Raw genomic sequence first — 10980 nt, 5'->3', positions numbered from 1 at the left:
TAGGTCCATCTGCTCTACTGTGTTGTTCAGTGCTTCCGTGTCCTTACTTATTTTCTGCCCAGTGGATCTATCCTTTGGGGTGAGTGGTGTGTTGAAGTCTCCTAGAATGAATGCATTGCAGTCTATATCCCCCTTTAGTTCTGTTAGTATTTGTTTCACATATGCTGGTGCTCCTGTGTTGGGTGCATATATATTTAGAATGGTTATATCCTCTTGTTTGACTGAGCCCTTTATCATTATGTAGTGTCCTTCTTTATCTCTTGTTACTTTCTTTGTTTTGAAGTCTATTTTGTCTGATATTAGTACTGCAACCCCTGCTTTCTTCTCACTGTTGTTTGCTTGAAATATGTTTTTCCATCCCTTGACTTTTAGTCTGTACATGTCTTTGGGTTTGAGGTGAGTTTCTTGTAAGCAGCATATAGATGGGTCTTGCTTTTTTATCCATTCTGTTACTCTGTGTCTTTTGATTGGTGCATTCAACCCATTAACATTTAGGGTGACTATTGAAAGATATGTACTTATTGCCATTGCAGGCTTTAAATTCTTGGTTACCAAAGGTTCAAGGTTAGCCTCTTTAGTATCTTACTGCCTAACTTAGCTCGCTTATTGAGCTGTTATATACACTGTCTGGAGATTCTTTTCTTCTCTCCCTTCTTGTTCCTCCTCCTCGATTCTTCATATGTTGGGTGTTTTGTGCTGTGCTCTTTCTAGGAGTGCTCCCATCTAGAGCAGTCCCTGTAAGATGTTCTGTAGAGGTGGTTTGTGGAAAGCAAATTCCCTCAGCTTTTGTTTGTCTGGGAATTGTTTAATCCCACCGTCATATTTGAATGATAGTCGTGCTGGATACAGTATCCTTGGTTCAAGGCCCTTCTGTTTCATTGTATTAAATATATCATGCCATTCTCTTCTGGCCTGTAGGGTTTCTGTTGAGAAATCTGACGTTAGCCTGATGGGTTTCCCTTTATAGGTGACCTTTTTCTCTCTAGCTGCCTTTAACACTCTTTCCTTGTCCTTGATCTTTGCCATTTTAATTATTATGTGTCTTGGTGTTGCCCTTCTTGGATCCTTTCTGTTGGGGGTTCTGTGTATTTCCGTGGTCTGTTTGATTACCTCCTCCCCCAGTGTGGGGAAGTTTTCAGCAATTATTTCTTCTAAGATACTTTCCATCTCTTTTCCTCTCTCTTCTTCTTCTGGGACCCCTATAATACGGATATTGCTCCTTTTAGATTGGTCACACAGTTCTCTTAATATTGTTTCATTCCTGGAGATCCTTTTGTCTCTCTCTATGTCAGCTTCTATGCGTTCCTGTTCTCTGATTTCAATTCCATCAATGGCCTCTTGCATTCTATCCATTCTGCTTATAAACCCTTCCAGAGTTTGTTTCATTTCTGCGATCTCCTTTCTGGCATCTGTGATCTCTTTCCGGACTTCATCCCATTTTTCTTGCGTATTTCTCTGCATCTCTGTCAGCATGTTTATGATTCTTATTTTGAATTCTTTGTCAGGAAGACTGGTTAGGTCTGTCTCCTTCTCTGGTGTTGTCTCTGTGATCTTTGTCTGCCTGTAGCTTTGCCTTTTCATGGTGATAGGAATAGTCTGCAGAACTAGGACGAGTGACGGCTGGAAGGACTTCCTTTCTTGTTGGTTTGTGGCCCTCCTCTCCTGGGAGAACAGCGGCCTCTAGTGGCTTGTGCTGCGCAGCTGCGCGCAGACAGGGTTTCTGCTTCCTGCCCGGCTGCTGTGGAGTTAATCTCCGCTGTTGCTGTGGGCGTGGCCTGGCTCGGGCAGCTACTCCAAAATGGTGGAGTCGCGTTGGAGCAGGAGCTGCTGGGAGGCTATTTATCTCCGTAAGGGGCCTCCCTGCTCCCTGCAGCCCAGGGGTTAGGGTGCCCAGAGATCCCGGATTCCCTACCTCTGAATTAAGTGGCCCGCCCTGCCCCTTTAAGACTTCCAAAAAGCACCCGCCAAAACAAAACAACGACCACAAAAAAAAACAAGAAAAAAATTATTTTAATTAAAAAAAAAAAAAAAAAATTTAAAAAAAAAAAAAAAAAAAGGTGGTCGTTCGTTTTTCTTTATTCTCCGGTGCCAGCCTCAGGCCTCTGCTCACCGGTCTTTCTGCCCTGTTTCCCTAATATTGGGGTCCCTGTCCCTTTAAGACTTCCAAAAAGCGCTCGCCAAAACAAAGCAGCAAAAAAGCAAAAAAAAAAATGGTCGCGCGCTTTTCTTATGTCCTCTGTCGCCCAGCCTCCAGTGCCTGCTCACTGTTCTTGCTGCCCTGTTTTCCCAGTATCGAGGGCCCTGCACTCTGGCCCGATGGCTGGGGCTGGGTGTTCGGCAGCCCTGGGCTCCGTCTCCCTCCCGCTCTGCCTGCTCTTCTCCCGCCGGGAGCTGGGGGGAGGGGCGCTCGGCTCCCGCGGGGCCGGGGCTTGTATCTTACCCCCTTCGCGAGGCGCTGGGTTCTCTCAGGTGTGGATGTGGTCTGGATATTGTCCTGTGTCCTCTGGTCTTTATTCTAGGAAGGGTTGTCTTTGTTATATTTTCATAGATATATGTTGTTTTGGGAGGAGATTTCCGCTGCTCTACTTACGCCGCCATCTTCCGCCCCCGGGCCTTATAAGTCATTATTTTTATTACTATACCTTCTGTCTTGTTTTGGTTCAGGATCTTACTAACTCCAAAGTTAGTAAATGAATGCTAATAGTGCTACTACTTGAACAATAAGGAGGATTAAGAGATCAAGATGGATTTTACTACCATTAGTAGGATTACTTTTTTCTTTCCATTGCTAATAAATAATACAGTTTTGAAACAAAAGCCAGGTGTTACTGTATACATATACTGAACAGCAAACTGTTAATTAAAATTATTGGCATTTTTCAACTCCCTCAAAATCTGGAGAAAAACTATCACTTAACTACTTAACTTTTCCCATTTCTCAGTAGTGACAAGGAAAACTCAATAGTTTTCAATCTATGTCTGCATTATCTATTCAGAACTGCAGAATTTAACATTTGGGTGGGCCATGACAGCCCCAGTCTAGTCAGGCTAACATATATTTGAGACAAAATGACTTTATGTAACATTTACTGAGTTACTTGTAATTAGCTAAATCATACTCTGTGTATGATTTCTACCTCTACGTAAGCTGAATGCTGGTTAAAGGCACTAGTACAGAACCATGCATATGGACAATCAATATTACAAAAACATGTAAAAATATATCTAAGTACTTTTCCAAATGCTTCCTGTTCTTTGTTATACTTTAAAATCTGAGACGAAACAAGTAAACACTACAGTATACACTTTATAGTAAGTTTGCTGTACTTTTTTTTTTTTTTGGTCTTGAACAGCAGTAACTTATTTTTCACAGTTCTGGAGGCCAGAAGTCTGAGATCAAGGTGCTAGGAAGGTTGGTTTCTTTAGAGGCCTCTCCTTGGCTTGTGTATGGATACCTTCTCCCTGTGCCTTCTGTTTGTTTATTTCCAGGTTTCTTGATACATTGACATATAACATTCTGTAAGTTGAAGGTGTACAGCATATTGACTTGGTACACTTTACATATTGCAAAACGATCACCACCATAGCATTAGCTAATAACTCCGTAACTTAACACTATTTTCTTTTTTGTGGTGAGAAGATTTAAGATCTACTCTCTTAGCAACTTTCAAGTATACAAATACAGTATAATCACCATGCTATACAATAGATCCCCAGAATTTTTTCATCTTATAAATACTCCCTTTCTCCACATCCTCACCAACACTTGTTATCTCTTATCTTTTTGATGATAGCCATTCTAACAGGTGTGAGATGGTATCTCACTGTAGTTTTGATTTGCATTTCCTTGTGGTTTTGTGATGTGGAGCACCTTTTTCAGGTAACTGTTGGCCATTTATATGCCTTTGGAAATGTCTATTCAGATCTTCTGCCCATTTTTAGTGAGACTGCTTTTTTTTCTTTTCTCTTTTTTCTTTTTTCTTGTTTACTATTGAATTTTGTTGTACTTCTAACTTCTTCAGTTATAACACAAGGCTCAAACTGAGATAAATCATCCTATGATTAAATTTTAGAGACTGTTTTCACTCTTCACCTCCCCTAGCAAGACTGCTTCAGTTAGATGTACCAGAGCTACATCCAGGTTTCTGGCCCTTTGGTCAAGTCCTAGCATCCCTCTTCCCCAATGCTCTGCAGTTCCTTCCTGTCTTATGTTGTTTTGGGTAATGTACAAAGAGTAAACTCCACCTTTGGTTCAGATAGTGTGCATGATGGAAATAGCAACAATGAAAATGATGAAAATGATAATAGCAAACATTTATGGAGTTTTTTTCATATTCCAGGTAATATGTAATGTATAGTTTAATTCTGACAGATGTCATATAGAGTGAAGGTTATTATGATTCCCATTGTACAGATGAAGGAACAGAGGGACAGAGAAGTTCTGGTACTTTTCTGTAAGTAACAGTCTGTCTTCAGAGTACACATCCTTAACTACCATATTTTTCGTAGTGGGGAAAATAGCCCAGAAAGCTACAGGAGTAGTCAATTAATTGCTAATTGTAGGGTAAATTAAGTTACCTATACCAGTGATTCCTATTAGCATAAATATTTGAGAAACAATTTGAAGCCCACTGATTGGGGCTTTTATCTTAGCATTATTAGTAAGACTGTTCCCGTGCAAGAATCTGACAGAATTTTCACAAAGACTTGTAATACTGAATAAAATTCAGATAAACTATAACCTTGCAAATATGGCTGCCACCTTCCTTTTCTGAGGGTCATTTCTTTTCTGGAGAATTATCCCAATATACATCTTGGCACAGTTGAAGGAAGTGGCATGGGGTTGAGGAAAGGATGGGAAGGTAAAATTTGACCAAAAAAATCACCTAGTTAAGGTCTTGAATTGGGCAAGTTGAGTGTAAAGTGAAAAAGATGATAGACCTTTAAGGTATGAAATACGACTAAAATCAGTGTCTTTTTAAGAAAAGGTTTTTTGAAAGACCTAAATTTAAACCTGATAGGAAAAAGTGATTTTCATATTTAAAGGGATTTATAACGTCACAAAACATCTCCACGCTACTTGGCTAAGCTTGGCTACATTTAAAATACCAGTTCTCTTGCATAAAGTTAAATTTAAATGTAAATTTTTTAGAGAGGATAAGCTACTTATGTGCATCTGCTCAAGAATAGATTAACTGATTTTGAAGGGAAATTTTAGGTACATTTTTTACTATTGCAGACTTATTTGTAATTTAATGTAGCTAACATTGTGAATGTACATTTTCTAATAAACAGGATTGTTATGTGTATATATGTTATACCTTAAAACTTTACTCATTAATATTTTTCAGTACACATTCATGGGTTTCCCACTAAATGCCAATCACAATGCCATTGTTGGGAATAGAGCAGTGAGCAAAATACATAGGGCCCCTCCCCTCATGGGACTTCCTTATGTGGGGAAGTTGGGGTTCCTATGGCCAGGATCCTCACTGAACTTAAACCACCTGATAATGTAACTGGCCTGTTGCTGGGCTATCGCTTCCACACCTTTAGGCAATGAGCTATTATTGTGCTATATAGAAAGCTTGGCCCAGTGCTCTGCGCAGAGGCAGAGACACTAGTGCTCGAACTACCACTGGGAGAACAAGCCGGGTAATTAACCCTTTCACCCCAAGAACGTTCTACTGTCACTTCTTTGGTCACACTGAAACCATAATGAACTTGCCCAGGGCTGAAACCCATTGGCAAGACAATTGGTGAAGTTGGCAGGGTTCATTGTTGACCAAGGAAAAAGACAGGCTGCCCTTATGGGAGGGGTGCTTCAGCGGGCTGCCCCTGTGAATGGGGAGACAGTGGATTGTCCCCCAGTGGGTATGTGGTCTGAGGTGGCTTGCTTTGTAGAGGACTGGGCCTTACCCCAGGACTGGAGGCAAGTGGAGGTGATACCTGAGGCAGTAGGGGTAGCCCTTGGTATAGTAAGTAGAACTTTTGAGAGACAGAGTGCCCATGAGGCAGCAGGGACTGTGGGTTGGCTGCTTCTCACAGTATTAAAAAAGTCTAAACAATAGACGGTCATGCTCCTGAAAAAGACCCAACATATGGAGGCATGAGAATGCGAGCTGCAAACTTCTGTAGATTTCCTGAAGAAGGAAATGGCATTGATGCGAGAGGAGGCTGCATGAGAACACTGGCAACAAGGTGCTATTGAAGAGGTAAAAGATTCCTTACAGAATGAGACAGCAGTGCTGCCAGGTACTCTGAAGGAGGAAAAGACCACAAAGGAAAAAGATAAATTCCTGAGGGAAGCACACGTGGAGGTGGAAAGAGAACACCAGCTGCGAAGCATTGAGGTCAAGGTAAGAGAGTTGCTGAAGACTGAGCTAGCATTGCTGCGAGGCATGGCAGAAAAGGTAAAGGTTGTAGCAGAGGAGGCACTGGGGGAGGGGAGAGAAAGGTGCCATTAGCCCCAGAAATGGAGGATCTGGGGAAGGATGAAGGGGTGGTGTCGGAGGCACTGAACCCTCCTGTATTGAAAGCATGCCCAGTGGTTGTCAAGAAAATAAAGACCCAGAAGCTGAGAGTTCCTCAAGAGGAGCAGCCCCCTCCCTCAGTCATGGAGCCCTCTATGCTCCACCCCTATACTCAGGCTGAGCTGGTGGATTTGGGCTCCCGGTTTTGGCAGAAGCCCTTGGAGTCAAAATCAGCTGGCTCCTGCATCTGGGGGACTTAGGGGTGGATGGAATTGTTCTATCGGGATCAGAGATGGGAAAGGTGTCTTCCCTGACAGTTCAGCCTGCCTTAAGGCAGTGGTTACAAAGTTCACAACAGACACCAGGGAATCACTCCCTCCTCAATTGGCTTATGGCTGCACTTTGTGCTATGTGACCCAGTCAAGTGACCTACCATTCTCCCTTGCTAGATAGCAGACGTATGCTGAGCTCCAACAGGTGTTACGAGAGCTAGGCATAAGAAATGCCATCTATAGTCCAGAGAATAATGGTGCAGATGAAGATTTTCACTACTGAGAAGAGAAATATTGTGCTTCAAATGGCTCCCACATCCCTCTTTGGGTCTCTAATGGCCATTGTTTCTCCTCACTTAGGGCATGTACAGCGAGATGACATGTACAGTAGCCAATTTAGGAGAGGCTGAAGCAATGAGAACATGGAAATAAATAAGGTCTGCTACTCACAAGAAAAATTTAAAGGTCCTCATGAAGGTTACAAGGACCCAGATGTGGGGTGATTTAATATGGGCAGGAACAGATGGGAGGAAATTAGATGGGAAGTCAAATAGGATCTTACTAGAGCTCTGGCAACAACTCCAGCCATTAAGACCAAAGAGGCAGAGGTCAGAGACAGAGCCATAAGCCCAGTCTGTGTTTTTGCAAGACTTCCTGCTGGACAGCGAGCCAACCTCACTTGAGCCCACACAAGAAGATGATTGGGGAACACGGTTCGACTGAGGGGAAGGTTGAGGTACCTGCCCTGAGGGACCAGGGGGGACTAAAGGCCATGCAGGCTTTGAGAGTGATAGACCCATTGAAGCCCTGTGAGCTGGATGTTCATGTGACTGCAGATGGTTATGGCTGGGGTCTCTGGCAGCAGCTTGAACGAATTTGCCAACCTACTGAATTCTGGTCACAACTCTCAAAAGGGGACGTGGTACAATACACTTTGATAGAAAAACAACTGGCTGTAGTGTATCATGCCTTGCTGGCTACAGAACCCATTACTGGAATGGCCCCAATAAAGGTAATAACCACCTATCCCATCTTGGGTTGGGTATGAGACTGGACCATGAAGCCAAGCAGTGTTGTGGCACAAATGCCCACACTAGCCAAGTGGGGTGCTTACCCACAGCAGCGTAGTACCCTCTCTAGTAGCCCCTTGAGTGAAGAACTCCAATGCTTATTGGGACCAGTGACATATACTAGTGAAAAGCAGGAAGAACTTGCTTTCGAACAGTTAGTAAAAGAGAGTCCCTATCTGGAGGGAAGAACCCCTATACCCAAAGATGCATGGTACACAGAGAGCTCCAGCCATGGGCAGCCCCCCAAATGGCCATAGATTTCCATTCTACACTGAGACAATACGGATGGAAGATGGTGAGGGGAAGAGCAGCCAATGGGCAGAGTTGTGGGCCATGTGGCTTGTGATCAGCCAGGAGCCCTCCCCTTTAGCTGTCTGCACTGACAGCTGGGCTGTCTATCGGGGCTTGACCCTGTGGCTACCAACCTGGTAACATGCCAACTGGCTGGTTGGTCACCAACCCCTTTGGGGGCAAGAATTGTGGCAAGACTTATGGGCCTGTAGTCAGACTTAAACAATTACAGTAAACCATGTGACAGGTCATTTGCCACTGGCATCCCCAGGAAATAATGAAGTGGATAAATTGACCCAGATACATTGGTTAGAAGCATGTGGAGCAAAAGACAATGTGGGCTGTAGCCTGTCAGTGGGGCTTGCCGTTGACCCTTTAAAAAGTTAGTAGAACCTGGCAGGAGTGTGTTGTATGCTCTAAAAGGGACTTACACCAAGTTCCACAGCAACATGGGATGAAAGCTAAGGGGCCTATACCCCTCATCAGTTGGCAGATAGACTATATTGGGCCTCTACCTTTGTCAGAAGGATATCAGTATGCCATGACTTGTGTGGATACAGCTACTGGACCTCTGGTTGCTTTTCCTACACATTGTGCAGATCAGCAGATGACCAAAAGAGGCCTGGATCATCTCTTTGCTGCCTATGACCAACCACAGGTAATTGGGAGTCATCAGGGCACCCATTTTACTGGACATAAATTGCAAGAATGGGTGCGACAGCTAGGAATCAAATGGAAGTTTCATGTGCCATACAATCCTACTGTAGCAGGCATGATAGAGATGCACAATGGCTTGTTAAAATCTGGACTTAAGTCAGATACCAATAGTCTGTGGGGATGGTCAGTCTGCTTACGGACCATGCTATGGTGTTTGAACGAGAGCCCGAAAGGGAGCCCTGCGCCCAGTAGACATGTTAACACACATGGCTGCCTCCCCTATACAACTGCAAATACAAACCAAGGAAGAATCACTGAAGCCAAGGTTCAGCCACCAGAATATCTTGCTGTCAGCACCAAGTGCACTGAACCCTGGAGACTCCATTGAGTGGACGTGGTCTTGGACCTATTGACACATGGACCAACCATGGCTGGCTTTCTTGGCACCTTGGGGACAAGGCCTGGAAGCTGGCCTCCTGTGTATTCTTGGAATAACAGCAGAGTGACCCCCAAAGGTCACAGTAGTATATCCTGAATGGACAGAAGGTAGGAGCATTTTACCGGGGCGTTTTATCATTATGGCCAGTGCATGCCCCTCCAGTAGCACTATATATAGACCCTTCAGTAACCCCCACTGGGAAAGGAGTAAAAGTATGGTATACTAGACCTGGAAAGGACCCCCTTCCTGCTAGTCCTATTACAGGACCATTTTCTTGCATGCATCCTACCTGATGGACAAGATTTGCCTATGTTGGTGTCATTAAAACATATGTCTTATCATCCCTAACATCTTTGTGGATTGGGAACTTCCTCTGGCTTGAGGACTGTTCTTTTTGTTCAAAATCTCATATTTTAATTTTTGTTACTATATAAGTTGTTGTTCGATATCGCCCCTAAGGTCTTTGTGGATTTGGAACCTCTGGCTTGAGGATTATTATAATTCTTGTTACCTGTATCAAAATCTAGTTGTATCTTAATTTTGTTATTATCTCTAAGTTGTTGTTATCCTCTGTTGCTGTTGTGGAACCTGGTTACAGTGCTCCAGCTTTCTCGCAGAGGGACTGTTGCGGAAGATTGAAAGCGTGTAGATTGTAAAATATATCAGAAATGACAATAAGTGTAAAAGGTTTACAGAGTTTATTAGATTGGATTAAAATACAAAAGTCAGCTATATATGTGTAAGAGAAATATACCTGGAACTTAAAGTTTAAAGACACATTAAGACCAAGAGAGAGAAAAAAGTATACCAAGTTAAATTCTGTTAAAGTAATATGTATTTGAGTCCTTAGGCTACAAAATTTTGCTGGGAATTCCTTTAATTATTGCCATTTTTAAAGGGAAATTCTTATTTCTGACCATTAATTTTTCCAGGAGAAGGGCTAACATAATTTTCCTCCCCAAAGTTGGATTACCAATGTATTTAAATGTGTTAATACTAAGAGATGTTGCCACATTATTGTTACCATTTACACTCCAATCAGCAACACCTGAGAATGCCCTGCTTATTTTGGCAGTAGTATTTTTCACCAATTTCTTTGATAAGGGGAAATAGATTTCATTGTTTTAATTTTTATTTTTCCAACTCTAAATAAGGTTGAGCATATTTCCTTTTGAGTCACTGTATGGATTTCCTCGTTTGTGAATTAGCTGTTCATACCTTTTGTCCATTTTTCTCCTGGGCTGTTTGCCTTTTATTAAAATTAAATCTGCAGTTTATGTTGCAAATTATTTTCCTTCTCATTGCCTTAGGCAAAAACCTCCAAAACAGTGTTGAATAATCATGACATTGGGTATTCCTATCTACTTAATGGAATTAGCTCTCATATTTCTCTGTTTATAAAAACTAGCAGGAAACATTAAGTTAAACAATCTTCATCATATTTAAGTAGATTCATTCTAATTTTACCTTGAGCATTTCATTGGGAATGACTCTGCCACTATCATATACTCTTTTCTTGATAACTGCATTAACATTCTTCAGTATTGAAATGTTTACTATTAAAATATATAGGTATCTCCAGATAGGGGTAGAGAAACAATATATATACCATTTGCAAAAACAATTTTTAAAATTTATTTAGCTCTTAAACAGGCAATAGTATTAAAAATGAGTTTATTTGTAACTTATTCTAAGAAGTTTTTAATTAAATAAATAAAAAGATAAAGTAACTTTATCACTGCATTTATTTTATAAAATGCATTTGCAGAAATGTTTAA

Source organism: Manis pentadactyla, chromosome 5, assembly GCF_030020395.1.
Source record: "Manis pentadactyla isolate mManPen7 chromosome 5, mManPen7.hap1, whole genome shotgun sequence".
Classification (NCBI taxonomy): Eukaryota; Metazoa; Chordata; class Mammalia; order Pholidota; family Manidae; genus Manis; species Manis pentadactyla.
This window is presented reverse-complemented; position numbering follows the sequence as displayed.